Below are 21,667 nucleotides of genomic sequence, written 5' to 3'. Positions count from 1 at the left end.
CAATGCTACATACCCTACAAGTCATCATATCAACATTCACACAATAAGTTTCAATCGATACAATCTTCTAGGGATGCTCTGTGCTTTTAATCTGAATACTATATAATTTGATGACACAACACACACAATTTATATAATCCTTGCAAGTGTATTGTATGTAATCTGAGACATAACCGATCTTCTGTAAATAATACTAACTGTAATTATATCACCTATGCAATTTATTATATGAATCCTAATCTTTTAGTACCCTATTCACATTATGCGGTTATAATGCGTTTTTTGAAGTCTGCCCAATATGCCAATTTTCCTTGTGACAATATTATTTGTGGTTCTAGAAGAATATATTGATAATTCCTTTCTATTCCTTTCTATTTCTTTCTATCAACATCTGTCCACTTATGAGCATATGTTCATGTCTATGTTTTTGAAATATCTGAATGTAGCAAACACTAAATTATGACCTGGAACACCCTGGTCCGGTCCATACTTTCCCTTTAACACAGGACCAATAAGAGGACTAGGTATAAATAGAGGAGGTTAATACTGAACATTACCATTGCCACTGATGAAGGGGTTAATTTTAAAGAACCTTGAAACGCGTTTGGCACACAATATTGTGGACTAATACCATATAGGTATATACCGAAACTCAGTTAAGCAGTATTCCCTCACTCAGTTACCATAATAATACACATCTGAATGGGGAAGTAATTGTTCCGTAGGGAAAATCAACATAATCCGGGTTCTAGTTACTAGACAACAAACCAATAAAACACAACTGAACCTCAAACTGATATCAAAACAAACAAGTCTTTATTGTATGAAATATTAAAAAACATATAATAACAAACAGCAGAAAGGGAATGAAGCGGTAAACCACTTCTGGGAAGAAAGTTAAAAAACACAAAACAACAACGAACATGTAAGCCGGGGGTGGTGGTGGTAACTCATAAGGTGCAATGCAGATGGGAGTAATATCCCATCTGTAGGAGCGAAAGTACCTACACCTAAATGCTGATATCTAAATGCTCGCATCCCCTTTTGAAGAAGGCATAGCCGAAACGTACGTCGGGGTGGGGGCTGTTGGTGGACCTTCTACTTTACTTCTACTTGTGGTAATATACCTTTAACTTTACTTCTACTTGTGGTAATATACCTTTAACTTAAGTCACAACCATTATGTGTTAGATATCAGCATTTAGGTGTAGGTACTTTCGCTCCTACAGATGGGATATTACTCCCATCTGCATTGCACCTTATGAGTTACCACCACCACCCCCGGCTTACATGTTCGTTGTTGTTTTGTGTTTTTTAACTTTCTTCCCAGAAGTGGTTTACCGCTTCATTCCCTTTCTGCTGTTTGTTATTATATGTTTTTTAATATTTCATACAATAAAGACTTGTTTGTTTTGATATCAGTTTGAGGTTCAGTTGTGTTTTATTGGTTTGTTGTAATACCATATAGGATTAGCCACTATCATTTTTATCATTTTTATCACTCAACTTATTTTTTCCATTTTCAATTTATACTTTTTTATTTCATCTCCTGTTGCGCAATATTGCTCTTTTCTGGGGGGGCCCCCTAGTCTATTTTAATATCCCCTACATCCATAGCCACTACTCATAATCCATATTCATATCCACATCTCCATCACCCCGGAACGGAGAGGTCAGGAACGAGAACGAGGCTGGGACGCTGCGCGCGAATCCAACTGTAGAAGACACGAGGACGCGCTGCAGGACCACTCCAGCCTGAAGCCGTGATCACCAACCGGCCTCTTCACAAGGGAAATCAGTAGAAGAAGCGCCTCACTACCAGCCGCTCCAGGACGGGTGAGAGGCGTTACAAACGCCGCTACATCGCAGTTCGTTACTATTGTTTACTTCCCACTTATGAATTGTATCAATGAACTGATGTGGAATCACAACATGTATGCAACACAGAATTAGTTGTAATGAGACTGTATATATAACCAAACGGACTATATATCTGGAGAGTGGAAGGATTAAAGTCTCAGACTATCACTTAACTATCTTTTATCACTTATTTTGTTCTGATCGAGCACAAACTACATCGTGCCTTTTTGAAACAGTGGCTCATAAGAGATGAATCCAGGGGTCTAACATCATACTAGTTTGAAATACAACTATATACCTGGCCAGCACCTCGCAATATACAGAGACTATTTTTTATTTTTTATTATTATTTTTTTTTTTAATTTTTATTTTATTGACATATTTTTTCTCTTCTTTTTTCTTCTTTTTTCTTATCTCGCCTCCTTTTATGCAATATACCTTTATGCAATATTTACTATTTTTATGATATTCATTGTGTCTCCCCATGTGTTGGTTTTACTATGTTTTATATCACACAATCATGTTTATTATAAGTACTGCTTATTGAATCACATTAAATCTATATCTACTGTATGAAGTAGGGCTGATTTCTGGTCTTGAGGACTATACACTATTTTCATTATCCTATCTCTTACTTGCCCCTTTCTAGGTTAGGGCATTTTTAGTTTAACCTCGGCCAGAACCATTTCTTCGATTGTGAGCTGCACCTGTACATTCTTTATAATACACCGATCTGTTCAGCATTTCTGTCACTAGTTTATGCTCATTTAAGGCTGAATAAAACTAGTGACAGATTCCCTTTGATGTGGCCTAAATGTTGTATAGTCATGAATAGGTTTTAAGGAACACAAGACTGAGTCTTTCTTGTATCCCCAGACTTCACAGTCCTCAAATCCCAATCAGTCTTTGGGTAGTGGTGCAGTGAGGAGAAATAGGGGTTCAGGAATCCCACTCCAGTGATCATTGGGGACCCCAGCGATCATACAGTTATCTTGTGGATATGTGATGTTATTGGTTGGATATTTTTTGTGGTTTCTTTTTGAATGTTGAAGAGCTGCAGCAAACCTATACAAAACTCTCCATTATAACTTAATGGAATGAAGCTCACTTAAAATGCAGAGGCTGCTCATCGCTGGCCAACATGGATAAATCATAGAAAAGTACACTAGAAATATTTGAATTGAGTGACTGTCATTTATCAGCTTTATCTCATTTTACCAAACAATTGCCATTAATCACAGCCGCTGAGCCGGAGTGAGTAATGAATGTCTCCTCTCAACGTAAAGATGGATATGTTATTGCAAACAGGGAAAGTTGTTTAGCTTTGCATTTTAGCAGGGAGTAAGTTTTCACAGGTTGGAAACTAAGGTCAATATGATATACTGTACTTAGGAATAGGTAGTTAAAACATTGGAGAAGTTTTATTAATCCCGTCTCATACAGACAGTGTAAAAGTAGACCAGACAGGCAGAATCCGTGCACACTCTATGTAACAGCTTTGGTGCATCTTGATGCATCTGTCCCCTGGTTGGTTTACTTTACTTCGCTATTTTGTCCCAAAATTATGACACACACCATTAATAGCAGTTATGCATTTTTAGAATTAAATTTTTTGCCGCTCTAAAAAAAAACACAAGTAAAATGCAAGTTAATTTGAAGGTGAACTCCAGGGAAATGTAAATATCTCTGGGTGGACAGGGGGTGGGGGAACATAATAAGGAACCTATCCTTTTCCGTCCCCATGCCCCCGCAGCGCCACTGCTCATGGCTAATTCTGCTAGTCTACTGCAGCTCTTGGTCCTGTGATGGCACATTCTGGCTCAGAAATGCTTTCACAGTCAGTCAGTGACTGGAGCGGGACTCAGCTGCAGTCAGTTAATGGCTGAGCTGGTATTTCCTGCCAGGATGTGACAATGCAAGAAGCCTTGGGAAACAGGAGACTGGTAGCTGTCAGTGAACCGATGATGCAGGGCAGCATTGGGGGCAAGTAAGCAAAGCTCCCTTATTATGTCCCCCACCCCCTGTCCACCATTTTCCCAAAGGGGTATTCCTTTGGAAAAGTTGGACCTCCACCAAAGACTAGAACGGAATTGTTGCCATAAATTATATAGATGTACTGACCTTCTGTGACCAGAGGTGCCTTTATAGGATCTGGGGACTGTGAAGACCAGGTAAGCAAGGAAGACTCACTCTCATTTTCCCAGAACGAATCCACGACTATATGACCCTCCTGATATAGTGCACTATCTAGCTGATGGTACAAGTTCCTTGTACAACAGTGTTTGTTAGCTACGATTTTGTGTGTATATATATGTATATATAATGAAACAAAAAATAGTAAAGGTCTGCTACACCTAACCCCTACGAATGGAGTCCACCCCCTTCGAGTGCACCACTATTCCCAGCGCTCACAGGATATAAATGAATAAATGAGTATGTACCAATATAGAGGGCTCTCTAGAAGCAGGTGGTGTGTTACAAACACTGTCAAGACATATGATTTGTGCACCTGTATAAATTGTACGTCAACATTTATTGCTTGAATCTATATATCATATTGATAGTAGGTCATCGCTGTAAAAAACCTAGTAAGGTAAACCTAATAGTAGAAAGCAGTCTATATGCATAGGAAATACATAAAAATCACATATAAATGCCTAACTAGTATAAAGATAAAAATGGATAAAATCTATAAGATAAAATAAAAATTGTGTGTATATGGAGCCTAGTGAGGTTGCCTGCGCCGGGCCCAGCGCAGGCAGCTCACCTAGATGTATTTAGCAGTAGTCCCGAATCAAGAAGTCTGGCATGAGCTCGTATCGCTGGATGGCCGTTGGAATAATTATATTAGTGTCCTAGTGAGACAGCTTACTTTTCAGATCATACACTTTGGGTGAGATAAGGTGCTATAAATGACAAATGGTGGAATGTCCACCTCTCACCCTGCCGGCGGTAGCTCCCACGGTCCAATATAGTATTGTAGCGGCGGTCCAAGTCTCAGTCAGTGCGGCTTCTATGCAATCCGTGCAGTTGAGATCTGATTCAGCACAGTGGGTTGTCTCATGCTGTTTGCAGCATCCACATGCATGTGAGCGCGCGCTCTTGTTAACTGCCGCTTGGTTTGAATGTCCAGGCAGATACGGCTTGAGTTCGGGATATAATCAGTAAATGATAAAAAGGCTCTGTTATCCTTGGTTCTTGTACGCGTTTCAGGAGATCTACTCGCTCCTTTCCTCAGCAGAGAACTTGGATAACTGGAGAGTTATCCAAGTTCTCTGCTGAGGAAAGGAGCGAGTAGATCTCCTGAAACGCGTACAAGAACCAAGGATAACAGAGCCTTTTTATCATTTACTGATTATATCCCGAACTCAAGCCGTATCTGCCTGGACATTCAAACCAAGCGGCAGTTAACAAGAGCGCGCGCTCACATGCATGTGGATGCTGCAAACAGCATGAGACAACCCACTGTGCTGAATCAGATCTCAACTGCACGGATTGCATAGAAGCCGCACTGACTGAGACTTGGACCGCCGCTACAATACTATATTGGACCGTGGGAGCTACCGCCGGCAGGGTGAGAGGTGGACATTCCACCATTTGTCATTTATAGCACCTTATCTCACCCAAAGTGTATGATCTGAAAAGTAAGCTGTCTCACTAGGACACTAATATAATTATTCCAACGGCCATCCAGCGATACGAGCTCATGCCAGACTTCTTGATTCGGGACTACTGCTAAATACATCTAGGTGAGCTGCCTGCGCTGGGCCCGGCGCAGGCAACCTCACTAGGCTCCATATACACACAATTTTTATTTTATCTTATAGATTTTATCCATTTTTATCTTTATACTAGTTAGGCATTTATATGTGATTTTTATGTATTTCCTATGCATATAGACTGCTTTCTACTATTAGGTTTACCTTACTAGGTTTTTTACAGCGATGACCTACTATCAATATGATATATAGATTCAAGCAATAAATGTTGACGTACAATTTATACAGGTGCACAAATCATATGTCTTGACAGTGTTTGTAACACACCACCTGCTTCTAGAGAGCCCTCTATATTGGTACATATGTATATATAAAGAGAGAGAGGTAAATGATATGTGTGTGTGTATGTGTATATATATATATATATATATATATATATATATATATATATATCATTTACCTCTCTCTCCCTCTGTGTGTGTGTGTCTCTCTCTCTCTCTCTCTCTCTCTCTCTCTCTCTCTCTCTCTCTCTCTCTATATATATATATATATATATATATATATATATATATATATGTGTGTGTGTAGAGAGAGAGAGAGAAAATAATAGCATCAGGGATTTAAAGGGAATCTGTCAGCATTTATTTTGGTTCTGAGGTGCTGACAGTGTGATAAAGGTCTGTTCGGTTAGTGTGGTGGGTTACCTTTCTTTTTCAGATCGGTGCTGTAGTTTGTCAGATTGTTTCTGTGGTTTGTTAGATTGCTGCTGTAGTTTGTCAGATCGGTGCTGTAGTTTGTTAGATTGGTGCTGTAGTTTGTCAGATTGGTGCTGTAGTTTGTCAGATCGGTGCTGTAGTTTGTCAGATCGGTGCTGTAGTTTGTCAGATCGGTGCTGTAGTTTGTCAGATCGGTGCTGTAGTTTGTCAGATCGGTGCTGTAGTTTGTCAGATCGGTGCTGTAGTTTGTCAGATCGGTGATGTAGTTTGTTAGATTGGTGCTGTAGTTTGTTAGATCGGTGCTGTAGTTTGTTAGATTGGTGCTGTAGTTTGTTAGATTGGTGCTGTAGTTTGTCAGATCGGTGCTGTAGTTTGTCTTCACAACTGTCAAAGAGGAGGAGTGGTGATGTCTTCATGCTGCACTTTGTGCCACACTTTGGCCCACCTTACCACTACCTTCTCCCAGCTTGTCTTGAATATTCATGGCGCCCGTCCCCCGGCCTCCTGGCGACGTCATCTATAGCTTCCTGGTTCTGTGTATTGCGCGCGCTCCCGCGGCCTGATTCGCGCATGCACCGTAGTGCGTCAAAGGGGCACTGAGCGAAGCCATTGAAGGCATAGGCTTAGGCCCTCAGTGCGCCTGCGCCGCTCCTACACACTACGGTGCATGCGCGAATCAGGCCGCGGGTGTGTGCGCAGTACACAGAACCAGGAAGCTACAGATGACGTCGCCAGGAGGCAGGGGGACGGCCGCCATGAATATTCAATACAAGCTGGGAGGAGGTAGTGGTGAGGCAGGCTAAAGTGCGGCACGAAGACATCACCACTCCCCCTCTTTGACAGTTGTGAAGACAAACTACAGCACCGATCTGACAAAGTACAGGACCGATCTGAAAAAGAAAGGTAACCCACCACACTAACAAACACAGACCATCACACTGTCAGCACCTCAGAACCAAAAGAGGTGCTGACAGATTCCCTTTAATCAAATCCCTAAGGGATTTGATGAAATGACCATCATTTCCCTAGGGATTTGATCAAATCACTGACCCCTTTCAGGGAAATGATGGAATGAATTCTATCATTTCCTCCTGCGACATAGAATTTGCTTAGCGTATCGCCTCTCTGCTCCCCAAGCCTGTCCGCTCTGCTCCCCGTCCACCTCCGCGGCCTCTCTGCTCCCCGTTCCCCTACTACGCGCCTCCTGTTCCCCCAGCCTGTCCGCTCTGCTCCCCGTCCGCCCCGCCACCATATACCTGCTAGGTGGTGTGACGCTCTACTCCTCGTCCGCCTCCGGTCCGCCCCGCCCTGCAACATGCCTCCTGCTCCCCGTTCACCCCAATGCGCTATCCCTGCTGGGAGGTGTGCCCGCTCTGCACCTCATCCGCCTCCAGTCCCGCTCGCCCAGCTGCCATATGCCTGCCAGGAGGTGTGCCGCTCTGCTTCCCGTTTGCCCCGCCGCCATATGCCTGCCGGGAAGAGTTGTGCTGCATTGCTTGCCGTCCGCCCCCCTGCCATATGCCTGCCAGAGAAATGTGCCACTCTGCTCCCCCGTATGCTGGCCTTATTTGCCTGCCGGGGGGTGTGCCACGCTGCTCCCCTGACCGCCTCCGCCGCCAAACATAGAGCCGGGTGACTCCTCAATCGTTCATTTCATCTTTTTTCTGAAAGGGGTCAGGCATTTGATCAAATCCCTAGGGAAATGATGGAACAGCGTTTTGTCATCATTTCCCAGTATGTGATCAAATCCCAAGACATATACACACTGCTTCATCAGTATTGTAGTATTGAAGACATTAATTATTTTACGCAATTTAGGTGGCTCCTCCTTAATCCAGTGCTATAGCCTTACTGGTGTGGAATGGGATATTTGTCACAGACAATTTTTTAAGATCATCTCCAGTTAACTCCTGAACAGATCCCAAACACACTTTAGGACAGCTAAGCCATATACACTATATCTATTACCTTTCTCTACAGATTTTAAATCTCCTCAGTACACCGTGGACATTTTGCTATGTCTCTGTACATCAATCAGTTAAGACAGGGAAGATGTGGGAGGAAGGAGGCGTGCATGCTGTGGCTCATCAGCTTCCAAGGAAAAATGCAATTTTATAACTCTGCGAATGTCCAATAGTAAAGACAAGGGCATTATTTGTTTTATGTCCCTATCACCTATCTGCCTGTGTCTGCATCTCTGTACCTGGTAAGGGCCTGACTGATAACCTTTAAAGCAGAATCTTAATGTGACAGGATGCAGAATGGCTATGCAAGATCATAGTTGCCTAATGTAGAGAGGATAAGCAAAAGTATCAGCAATGCATTCCCCTATATTACTATGTAGTGGGATATGTTCTAGCCCTCTGTTGAAGTTATACTTCAGGGGTCTTCTTGATGTATACCTCTGACAGAAGGCTCTTACCCTGATGTAAACCGCCCCAGAATGTACAATTCGGATGTTACCTAATCACCCCTAATCCCCCCTCTCACAAATGATTACCTGTTATTTAAAAAGGATTTAAACCCTTCCGTATGGTGACATGGGGGTATTTGGTCTCTGACTGTGGTTGAGTCCCTGAGAGGCCCTTCCTAGTGCATTATTACTTTGTATTCTGTCAATTTCATGGTGAAGGACCAGAGCTAGCACACAAACATGGACTATCTTCTCCTCACTTCTATGGCTAACCACAGCACATTCTCTGCTATGCCATACCATAGTATTGGTAAAATAATCTCTCTTTTAGGTTCCCTCTGTATTATTAGGCAATGATTTATACAGCTGGGCGTTGTGACATCCATGCACCGCACTGTATGAAGTCAAAATGACAAGGTTAGTGGATGGGTGAGTTGCAGCACATATGTTCCATGCATGCACCCTTCCTTCTGTAATCCCCCCCCCATACATACATACATACATACATACATACACACACATACATCCAAGCAGTCTGGTGGCTCACGTCCTGTGTGACCGCACTGGTATACATAGCTAAGGCCAGCCATGGATAAAGGTATGCATCAAACTAAAGGGACTACTACAGACAACAGGATTCATTCCCTATAAACCATTATGGCTCAATCCTAAACTGCTAGAAGTATTTAGGCTAGAGGGATTCTCACCCTGGGAGAAAAGAGGACTAATATTTTTGGATCCACTACACTCCGATGGGCAATTTAACTCTTTTGAACAACTCCAAAGCGATTATAATCTCCCACACGGGCACTTTACCAGACTCTGCAGCTACGGCAGGCATTTAAAACACAAGTGAGGAGCTCTTCTAAGCTGATTCCATCCTCTTATGGATTTTATCTCTACATCAGGAAATGCAAAGGGAATCATCTCTTCTATCTAGAAAGAACTGCTCTCATCCTGCCTGCAATGCCTTATGCTAGATGTAAGGAGAAAATTGGAGAAAGATTTAGGACTGATTGTGGATGATCAATGTTCAATGTTCAGAAATTCAAAAAACAATTCCTATGTTATCCAGTGAGGCATAACACCTATGATAGATTTCATTTATTCACAGAGCAAATAAGACCTCTGTGTGGGATTTAACCCAGTGCTAGTATACTGTATACAAATAGGACACCCCTTTAAGACTGCAGCCTTGCTAGCAGACATAATGGTACTGGGGCATGGCACTATTTGATCAGACAGGTAGGCATAGTCTGGAGTCTAAAGCCCCTATTCCACGGGGCGATGTGGAGAGTAAGCGAGCACTGACTGTCAGATTAGCGCTCGCTTGCTCCACATTCCGCCGCCCGCTACGGCACTATTACATGCGCCAACAGTGAGCGAGGAGGGGCGGGTAAGAGGTGGGGGGCTTTCCGGGTGATCATGAGATTGTCCGGGCAGCCCATAGACAGCGGTGGTCTGCTGCCGAAGTTCCTGTTACACACAGCGACTGCAACAGACAATGATCTGCCAACATTGCGGATCTCTGCTGATCATTGTCTTCTATTATACGAAACGATTATCGGCCAATAATTGCTTCATGTAATAGGGCCTTTAGTCAAACCGTACAGTGGAGAGTCAGACTTATACCCAGGGATTAGGCAGTGACATAGTCAAATACTGGCAGGTGATAAATGTATAGACCATCAGCAGGAGAGTCAGTACAGGACCGGAGGGGTAAGGCCAGGAAACAGTCACATCTAGGAACACAACAATTTATAGTGTGAGATTCAACCCAGCACCCACACAATAGGTGGAATCTCTCATCAGGTTATGAAGAATATGTGAAAAGAAATCATATATATCCAAATCCAAAATCAAACATATCCGTTGTGGGTTTTTTTAGGTGTTTAATCAACTATATCAGGTTTGTGAATGAGTATGTGATATATTATTGATATACCATATTGTTGTAATAGGAATGTAGGTAAGGTATATGGTTCTCATATGATTGTCCCCCAAAGGGAAGAAAAAATGTCTGATTTAACAAAAACAGATGTGAGAAACATGGTTGGTGTACGAAGTACATTATGGAGGCTATCGTTTTCCTGTAACCATTTGAGGCAGATTTGGCTGGATAATGAATTTACACACTTATCCTTGAGTGTAACATTAAAATCTCCCGCTGTGCATATGTAATCATGTTATATGGAATATATTGAATTATAATTTTATTGGTAACTTTAGCAGGTGGACTGATGTCGACATTAAAGCTTTTTTGCCTATGAAGTTAACATCAAAGTGTCAGCTTTGAGATGTACATCAAAGTGTTGTCAGCGTTTGTGTTAACATTGAGCATAATTTGAGAGTGCAGGATAAAACTTTGCTGTCAGCATATGTGAAATGTAAATAGGAGGCCATTGGAAAGGTCAATATGGATGAGTTAAAGGAATACTTTAATGGAGAATTAAGACTTTTTAAACATTGCCCATGGTAAGACCTATATTTCCTACTTTATACAATGAATCTGCTGTAACTTTAATGCAAAGACTTTGTAAGAACAACATAACCTGAAAAAGGTGCTCTTGAATTGAGCGGTTAATTCAGGAGAGAAGAACTGAGTCGTAGTGCTGGGCCCAGATCATTCTTCTTATTGTCTTTTATGGCAAATGCTGGAATAGCAGGCATAGCTTGGTTATAGCATTGGCTTTTATATAAACTTGTAACTTAGGCCTGCTTGATCAAATATATTTTCAGCGATTATGTGAAACGTGGCTATTAATAAAATGCAATGGAGCTCTATATCCAGCAGATAGGTGGTAGTTTGTCTGCATTTATGTTGTACTGGTGCAGCATGGACCCAGGGCGCCTCTGTCTTACCCGTATTGTTCTGCTCTCTGTGACGACCTCTGCACTTAATCTTTTCATAACAAATTCATGAATGCTAATCTCTGTTTATTGCTCCTCTGACATTAGTCGTGTCACAGTTTAAATACTAAGCCCTTTTATTGCAAATATGATGGACACGTCTCCTAACAGAGACTAAATAAGCTGTTAGTTTATGTCAATTGTTATGGTGTTTTATGATGTACATGCTTGTCCACTTAAAACTGGACTGTGACAGCAAGTTATATTACACAGGTCAGTGATCAGCCATTAGGACATAATGACTTCTGGTCACTAATGAACACAAATAGATTTATGACGTCTCCGCTGCTCTGTCAATCCTCTACAGGCTAATAAGCAGGCAGCACTGCTCCAGCATGCAGTGGGTTTCCATTTCCTCTGGCCATTCCAGTAAACACAAATGTACATTATGCCTCCACATTAGTTTCCATTTGCGGATATTTGATCATTACCTGTATTGAATACAGCAGTGATACCTTCCTCTACTACTTAGGCATCACAGTTCTTTACTGTTTGACTATGGAAATCGAACGATAATCATCCGTGTAAACGCAGCGAACGATCAAACGACGAACGAGCAATCGCCGTCGCGCGATAGTCCGGCCCGGCCCCCCGCTCATCCGCAGCCCCCTGCGCCGGCTCGATCGCCACCCCCGCCGCTCTCATCGCCGCCGCCGCTCTGATCACCACTCGTCGCTCCGGTCGCCACCCACACCCCCCGCCGCCGCTCCGATCGCTACCCCCGCCGCTCTGATTGCCACCCGCCGCTCCGATCGCTACCCCCGCCGCTCTGATTGCCACCCGCCGCTCCGATCGCTATCCCCGCCGCTCTGATCGCCACCCGCCGCCGCTCCGGTCGCCCCGATCGCCCCCGCTGGCCCACGGTCATACCTTATCTGCTCCGCGCAGCAGGTCTTCAGCCATCCCCGACTCCGCTCTTCAGTGCACTGATTGGCTGAAGAGGGGAGCCGGGAATTTCAAACGGCTCCTCTTCAGCCAATCAGTGTTCCTCTTCAGCACTGATTGGCTGAAGAGGAGCCGTTTGAAATTCCCGGCTCCCCTCTTCAGCCAATCAGTGCTGCCTTGCATTGATTGGCTGAAGAGGAGCCGTTTGAAATTCCCGGCTCCCCTCTTCAGCCAATCAATGCAACACTGATCGTTATGAAAAAAAAAATTGTTACTCCGACATCGTTAATCGTACGATCGGGCCAATTATCGCTTCGTGTAAACGCACCATAAGTTGTCTTACTATGCTTAATTTTGTAGCATCTACAGTAAAGTAAATCAAATTATTAAACCCAAATCCAGAATTTGGAGAAAGATGTTTTTTTTTTTGTTAGGGCAAACGGCAGGGATCCATGTATTGAAGGCAATGAGAAGGAGTTACCCACGTGGGATCCATGGACCAGAGATTCATTCTTTCAAACCCTTTGAAATTCTGAGCATGCTTAAAAAAAGGCCATTAGTAGTGCCGTAACGTGTTGCATATAATAAATCATATAGTATATCTGCACGTTGTTACCCTGCCTGCTCCCAGCGCCAGTTTGAAAGGGAGAATCTGTGGTCCACTGATCCCCCATGGATCACTCCTTCTCATCTCTATACACCGATTCAGCGGTGCCCCCACCGTGGCTACGGTGATACTTCGCAAAAGCACTCCATAAAGTTGTGCCTATTCCTTAGCACAACTCCACCAGGTGAGTGAGTGTATTTTTCACAGCTCACCGTTTATGTTTTAATACACTAGGAGGCGCTCTGCTCTTCTGTTTCCAAAGTATTGGAGGCGACATCTGGTCTCACAGCTTTAAACAGTGGCAAGTCCCATCGCTGCCTGCTATTAGCACTGGAGAGTGCCCTTATTTGTGTTGTGCATCTATTGGGGGGGGGGGGGTATAGTCGCTGAGCCCCCTACAGTAAAGCCCAGATTCCTCTAGTTCGGTTAAATGTTGAAAACTAGAGGAACACTAAGGGAGAAATTTATCAAACTGGTGTAAAGCAGAATTGTCTTATGGTACTTTTACACGGAGCGATAATTCGGCTGATAGCACGATTAACGATTTTGAATGAATAATGTTTTTTTCTATAACAATTAGCGTTTAGACGGAACGATATATCGTATGGAAAAATCGTTATGCGATAGTTTTGCAATCGCTTAAGCCTATCTCACACATAGGTGAAATCGTTGAAAGACTGTTTACACGGAACGATCTGCGAATTTTTTGCGAACGACCAGTGATAATTTGAGAACATGTTGAAAGATCAAAATGAACGATTTCTCGCTCGTCATTTGATCGTTTGCTGCGTTTACACTTACGATTATCGTTCTAATTCGATCGTTATCGTGCAAATACGAACGATCAATTGTTCCGTGTAAAAGGACCATACGTTGCCCCTAGCAACCAATCAGATTCCACTTTTCATTCCTCAGAGACTTTTTGAAAAATGATAGGTGGAATCTGATTGGTTGCTAGGGGCAACTAAGACAATTCTGCTTTACACCAGTTTGATAAATCTTCCCCTAAGGGTCCATTTACACAGAAAGATTATCTGACAGATTATCTGCCAAAGATTTGAAGCCAAAGCCAGGAATGGATTTGAAAAGAGGAGAAATCTCAGGCTTTTCTTTATGACCTGTTCTGTTCATAGTCTGTTTCTGGCTTTGGCTTCAAATCTCTGGCAGATAATCTGTCTGTGTTAATGGACCCTTAGACAGTGCTCTTAGAAGTTTCTCAAAGCCAAACTGGTTAGGTGGCCCAGTGAGTCCACACCTGCTGGTTTTCATAGGCATTGGTAGAATGTCAGCCCACAGGTGAGCAGTGCCCCCATTACTACCCTTGTGGGCACTTGATTTGCAATGTGGCATTTGTGAGTCGTTTAAAGGTCTTTAGGCAATAAGACAGAGAAGTCGCCTGAACAAATCAATTTATCATCATAAAAGGGAAAGATAGTAATATATTCTTTTAAGGGTATTCGATAGGGAATACTTCCAGAATCTGAACAGTCACTTAGTGTGAAATAATGGCACAATTAGATCCAAAAAATTTAAGGATATTCAAAGAAAATTGCCCTTACTGCATTGTATCATGATTCTGAAATGATTGACTTGTACTTGAGGCATCATTTTCAGTCAGAGTGAGCGCTCGGTGAACGTCCACTGTTCAGTCAGTCAACAGCATTCAGCAAGTGCTTAGTCTTCCCCTCAATATGTCTTTCACCTCTCATTTGTGTCTGCTTTCACTAACAGCTGTTTCCTTATCCATCCATGATCTAGTGCTGCTTTGGGACTTTGAGTCTACAGTCAACCAGCCTTACATTCAGTCTTTCTAACAGTGTCTTTATTAATTAATTTTTTTCTATAAGAAACACCAAAGAAAACCAGCACACACAATAATATTTAAATTTCTAACCAGAGGCTATACATCCCTAGATGGTATAAGTTATGGGACACTCTTTATTTTTAAGTATAGCTGTACATACTTCCAGTTCTTTAGCTTGTCTTGCCTCGTGGCAATCTAATGTGACATGCTCTTTGAAAGACCCATCAGGTTTAATTCAAGTTCCTTGAGAAATTTAACAGATGCCATTGTGGTTAATGGCTAGAGATGAGCGAACATGCTCATTCTAGCTCACTATTTGCTTGAGGTTTAAGGGTACTTGAAAGTAGTTAATGGGAACCATATCAGCACAATTGTGCTGAATCATACTATGAGAATCATAGTGTAGAGCTACCGTGCAGCTTGCGGCATGTACCAGCCGTGATTGCAGCAGTAACTTTAGTAAGGATAGAAAGTTGTTTTATTCTGCCGCATGAGGCAGTGCAAGGAGTGGCAACTAGTCATCTGGGCTGGGAGCTGCCTATGACTAGTCATTGCAGGGTTGAATGACAGGCAGAGAGCCCCGTTAGGGGCCCTGAGCTGCACAGTAGATCTAAACTATGATTCTGGGAACCATATCAGCACAATCGTGCCATCTTTTAGCTGACAGGGAGAGCTTCTGGAGTAGGGACAGAGTAAGTGGAGGGCTTAATGTGCTTAGCTAGGTACTGGTGATTATAGGAATAATTCCAGGAGTTGTTGCAAAACTAATGCCAGGAGGTGTTGTGGAAATAATGCTATGAGCTGTTGGAAGAGAAATACCAGGAGTTGTTGCAGAAGTAATACCAGGAGGTGTTCAGGGGTATAAACAGGAGGAGCTGTTGGAAGGGAAATGCCAGGAGGTGTTGGAGGAGTAGTGTTAGGCGGTGTTGTAAGGGAAATGCCAGGAGGTGTTGGAGGAGTAGTGTTAGGCGGTGTTGTAAGGGTAATGCCAGGATGTGTTGGAGGAGTAGTGTTAGGCAGTGTTGTAAGGGTAATGCCAGGAGGTGTTGGAGGAGTAGTGTTAGGCGGTGTTGTAAGGGTAATGCCAGGAGGTGTTGCTGGACTAATTGCCTGCTCCATTTCCCTGGTGTTTTCATCACTTTCTGAGGTTTTCAGGTGTGGCAGACGCCCTTCCTTCTGCTGAATAGGATCCCCCTGAAAAAAATGGGGTTCGTTACTCAAGTTGAACACTTGAGCATTTAATGACTCAAACATAGTAGTTCTGTTCAGGACACAAAAGTGTAGCAAACCATGCTTTTTAGCCCTGTGCAGAAACAGTATGCATTTGGAAAATGGACCATGTCACTAGAAGACTACTGTCTGTCCATTAAACCTAACAGTGTCCATTAAACCCTTGTAAAGATTTACACAGAGCTTCTCATGGAAGCAAATAATATAAAAATATTTCTATGCCTTCACATGGATCTGCTCAAATTGTATAAGACACGACAACATATAGGGGGACATTGTGTGGCACAGAGAGCCCACTTGCACATAAATCTGATTTCAAACACCTGTTTTGGGAATAATTTATTTGCAAGTGGGCTATCTGACCAGCTTGCGCCAGAGGGGAGGGGTGAGGCATAAAGAGGGGGTGCGGCAGCACTAAAAGGGGGCCCGGCCTCTGCCTGCGTTATATTGCTTCTGGAGTTCCATCCCCCACCCTCATCAAAACAGACTAAGTACCTGTTAGATTTTTTAATCATATCCTGCCGCAGTCCAAATGATAGGTACTCTTAAAGGGCCTGAGGAATCAGTGCTGAATTTCAGTGAGTTTAGTGAATTTTGCGCTCTGCAGTTCACACAGCGAAATTTCCGTGCTGAATTTTTCCACGGCGGATCCACTTTCCGCCAGAAGGATTGACATATCAATTCTTTTGGCGAAATCCCATTGAAATGAATTGAGCTCTGATTCTGCTCTGAAAAAAAAATGCTGAATTGGAAAAAATTAATAAATTTAATTAAATGAAAAATTAATTTCTGTGGAATTCCGCCAGAGGTTATTCCAGGCAGAACACTTTCCTCGCGGTTTCCTCCTGAAACATTTTCCTCGTTGATTCAGCACTGATTCCTCACTGTAAACTGGCCCTAATATAGTAATGATAGTAACATCTCATGTTTCTTATTGTTTTTTTAAATATATTATCTTTATTATTTTCAACTTTATTAAAGGTTGCGAAATTTTTATGTAACCTCACTATATCATACAGTGTCTAATGTCTGAATGTTGGAAAGTGTTGTGGATTATATTGGCGATATGAAAAATTAGAAGAATTTCCATCATACTAGTATATTTAACTTAGCTTTTCTATAATAGTTTGTGGCAATATTTAGTAAATCCAGGCTTTCACTGAAGCGATATTTCTGCTCAGAATAGACCAAAATATTCCGGTGTGTCATCACCTGTAGAATTTTTGTAATATATTATATACAGTATTAAAAATAAATGGAGTGGTTTGTCCTTAGATAAGATCCCTGTTTTACTAAATCCTGCGTGACCGTCTCAACACCTCCACAAATTCAACAAGACTGACATTTAAAGCTATATTATAAGAAAGACAAAGCATCCAGGCTCGGATTGTTTGGATTGTATCATGTCAGTATAAATAGCTGTGATTGACTGTTTTTGGGGAGCACATGTGGAAGTCATTTGTAGCATTCCAGCTAGATTAAAGCATGGTTACAAAGAATCTCCCTGGCTTTTTTTTTCAGCCAGTGTGAATAAAGTTTCAAAGGGGGTTTTGCTGTTTCTTTTAATGGGTACCACAGAGGAGTCAAATGCAGGGCAAATGGATGAAGTGGCCTTCGCTTGCCAGGAAAAGTTTAGGGAAGAAAAAAACAAAACAGTTGAAGTGCTTCCTATCATATCATTACTTAAGCAAACCTGGAAAGTCTTACACCTGGTGTTTCATACAAAAGCGCAAGCTAAACCCGACTATCATAGGAACCAGATGTTGTATTTTAATATGAATAAATTACTTGGCAGTCACTCGGGGTCAGGCCCTGACAGGGCAATACTTACACTTATTAAAGATTAGCTAATTTCACTGCATGTCTGAGTGATTTGTTTTACAATGGCAATGTGATAGCACAGGCAGTTACACGAAAGACAGGGCCGGCATCTTTTAATAGGCTGAAATAAAAGACCTCTAGATATGCTATAGTGTGTAGTCTCTTTGCTCACCCCAAACAATAATATTACTTTAAGGCATTTCAGCTGTCTACCTATAGTATACTCCTTTTAAAGTTGCGAATATAAAATAGTAAAAATGAATATGGTAAACTGCTGTGTACTAATATACAAAGAAGAGAAACCCACTGCAATATTCTGTTGGCCTGTGTAAAAAAAAGACAAACCTTTTTAAAGCTAACATGGTCGGAGTCTGCGTTTAACCATACACAAAGGATAGCTGTCAGTGACATGCTTGTTCAGTTCCCCCAAACCTCCGTACACATGAACGTTTGGCTAATGGTCCCCATACACTTTACACTTATGTCGACCAATTTAATCCCTGGTCACTGGTTCTGCAGTTGGTATAAGTACATGAGGGTCTTCTGAGACTCCACAGACAGATGACATTGGTTGAGATTGGGGTTGGTAAGAATTTCACTTTGTTCTCCAAGAGATAAGAGCTTATCCCTCCCCTCACTATAGAGTACAAGGGAACATTCAGGCGTGACAAACCTTGTGTGTATGGAGAGGATGGGAGAGATAACTTTAGGCTGACTGTTGAAGGTGCATGACCACCTTAAATGTTCATTTTTCAGACTATAAAGGAGGAGCTTGCTGTTCCCAGACTCCTACTGTATGTTGGAGGCCTATCTCCCCAAGAACAATGGGATTGGGCAGTTAAAATTCAACATGCCTGATACTTCTCTTCCCCAACAACTGCTGTTGTTTTTCATAATCCTTTTTTTTTGTGTGTAGAGACATGAAATATTAGTTTTTCCAGCCATAGTTTTTCCATATCCATGTTTTCCAGGACTCTCTAGCGCTTCATCCAACTTCTTTATCCACCAGTAATCAAATGCAGAGCATATAGGTTTGGACAAACCTGACAAACCTGTGCTTGAGGTTCGCTCCTCTCTGTTGGTTGCTCACCGCTTTTAATAGGTGTACAGAACATTACATCCGCTCATTGCGCTTCTTCTTGATGGAGAACAAGGAGCGAACACTATAACTATTGGATACCTCAGAGCATAATTTTCTATTTACGCCAGTAAGTAGGACATATGATCTGTAAAGTCAGTGATTGGCTGCAGCAGTCACATGCCGATGCACTCCATGGCTATGTTCACACAACGTATGTAAATTAATAATCACGGCCGTTGTTGCGGATTTGCAACACGTCCGTGATTATTCCTTTACCTACATTGTGCTGCAGGCTAAGGGAATCCCGGCCGGAGTGTATACGCATAGCATACACTCCGGCCAGCATCCCTAGTGGCGCAGCAAAAAACTGACATGTCAGTTTTCAGCGCCTGCTATTCTATGAATATCGGCCGCAGAAAACCTGTCAGTTCACACAATTGAGTGCAGCGGCGAATTCGGATGCGGGCGCGCACAGATGCGCCTGCATCCGAATTCAACTGCAGTGAAGATCATCCGGCTGGTACTGCAGTACCGTCCGGGATGATCTTATCTGACACCGACCGGGTCACGGAACGGCCGGTGTCTCACCTTGTGTGAACATAGCCCTAGATTGTAAGCACTGGTGGGGAATGGACCTCCAAGTCATTGCAACTGGTACAGCCTGGAACTTTACAAAGTGTTTTTTTTGTTGTTGTTTTTTTTTATTTTTACATTTGTGGTTTCTTATCACTGTATCTTGAATACAATATGTTGTACAGTACACAGTCTTCTGGATCACCCCGTATAGGCCTATCGGTTTGGTTTAACAGGAAATGGTTCTCCATTTTGCTTGTAATTTCCATGACATAATCCCTGCACGTATTAGATTTTTAATTCTATATTCATAAATAACCCTTTTTAACCCTTTTTAAAACTATTTTAGTCTGTGAATTTACCTTATATGAAGACAAAGGGGAGAGTCATTATTTTTAGCTTTATTATTGCGGATCTTAGGGTCTTTTGAGTGTATGTGTTAGTGATATTCTTCAGGATATTCTTCAGATGAAAACCAGATGTGTAAAGAGTAGGTAACCTGCTAAATGTGAGAGGTTAGGGTTAGGTTTGTAAAGCAGATTTTCTTTGACTTTTTCATTAATTTTCAGTAGACACTGAACATAAAGCTTGTAATGACTGTCAAATGTGCAAGCAGAATGAATATACACATGTTCAGTGTTCAGGTCAGCAGTGTACGGGAATATTGGCTGGACTGTGGATCTGAGTGTAGTTACTTGGACTTGGAAGAAATTATTTCAAATGACCCTCTGATTTTACTGTACATGCAGACTGTACACTTAACCCCTTCTTCATGTTTAAAAAGCCATAGCGCTTGCATTTTTTTTATTTAAAGACCCACATTGTGCCTTATTTTTCGCAACACCAATTTATTCTGATTGCCATTTTTGGAGTCTGGAATAAATGTTTCTCCCTGCTATGGAGCAATTGGCATCTGCATTATAAGGGTGTTTGCCTTTTTCTGGATGAACACTGTAGGCTTTTAGGTTGCACTTGACGGACTCTTTTTTGTTTTCAACTTTTATCCTCTGATGTCACAGAAGGCCTGGCTGGATCTTGTCTCATCCTCTATACCCTACATCACAATCTCCCCATATCTTATACACAGATACATAGATACATATATATATTGGGACATTTGGGTAAAGTGAGCTGACATAAGGTGTTCTGTAACAGCTTTGGTTGTGGATCTGGCAGGATTGCGGTGGGAGGGGAGAAAAGTAGGGTATTACGACAATGACGGAGAGCTGAGGGAAGGCAATGCATTCTGGCAATTGTAATACTGAGCAACTGCTCAACCACGGTGTACACAAGAAAGCACAGAATGAGGGCCCTATAAACAAGTGGATTTTTGATGAGTGATGTTTCAAGAACTGGGGTGAACAGGTTAGCATTTCTGTGTGTTTCTGCAGTATGTTTTTTTTTTTTTTAATGTGATGTCAGAGTACCCTTTTAATATGCTGACCTGACATCGCTACGCTAGTGCCAATCACTTTCTAACTACTGGGCACTCCTGCCATGGGGCACCTACAGCCACACTAACCTAGTAATTACTCCCACAAAGTCAGTCGGTTCCCCAACGATGCATCACAGCGTGCTGCAATGCTGACCATTTTATGTACTCAGACTACTAAGCAATGCTATAGATTTGTTTCAAGCCCCTTTGTACCATCTGCCATGCATGTACAGCTGATAAAGACCTTATGGTCGGAACGCGTGCAGCGAACCACATGTGTTAATAAGACACGATTTTTCTTCATTGCATTACGAGAGTGCCAGGATTTTCTTTCTTGGATTTGTACAGCTGATAAAGCAGAGCGTATATGCAGCAGGTTTAGCTGTAATGGCTGGGATCAGAGACAACTCAGCTCCTGACTGTTTAGCCAATCACATGCAATGTTCAGTAACAATTTCTACTTGTACTACTTCTACTAGTGATGAAAAAGTTGTTTGTACCCAAAAATGTTCTGGAAAAAGAAATTGCTGTGTGCTGCATTGAGACATTTACTGTAGTTTCCCTTTGATTATTTAGTTATCATAGTTTAAAAAATAATAATAAAAAAAAATAT

The 21,667-nt window shown here is 42.2% G+C and overlaps 1 protein-coding gene across 6 annotated transcripts in view; it reads left to right on the top strand.

Annotated features, from left to right (window-relative positions):
- The window catches only part of RARB (retinoic acid receptor beta), a 508,146-nt gene that overhangs the window by 102,282 nt on the left and 384,197 nt on the right, over window positions 1-21,667 (top strand). Inside the window, exon 1 of one of the 6 annotated variants that reach the window (XM_069958667.1) lies at window positions 5,417-5,434. The exons of the other annotated variants lie outside the window; for them this stretch is intronic. The gene's annotated coding sequence lies outside the window, so the exon portion shown is untranslated. Of the gene's footprint in view, window positions 1-5,416; window positions 5,435-21,667 lie in introns of those variants that run through there. 6 annotated transcript variants of the gene reach the window in all.

This window comes from Dendropsophus ebraccatus, chromosome 2 (genome assembly GCF_027789765.1).
Source record: "Dendropsophus ebraccatus isolate aDenEbr1 chromosome 2, aDenEbr1.pat, whole genome shotgun sequence".
NCBI lineage: Eukaryota > Metazoa > Chordata > Amphibia > Anura > Hylidae > Dendropsophus > Dendropsophus ebraccatus.
This window is presented reverse-complemented; position numbering and strand designations above follow the sequence as displayed.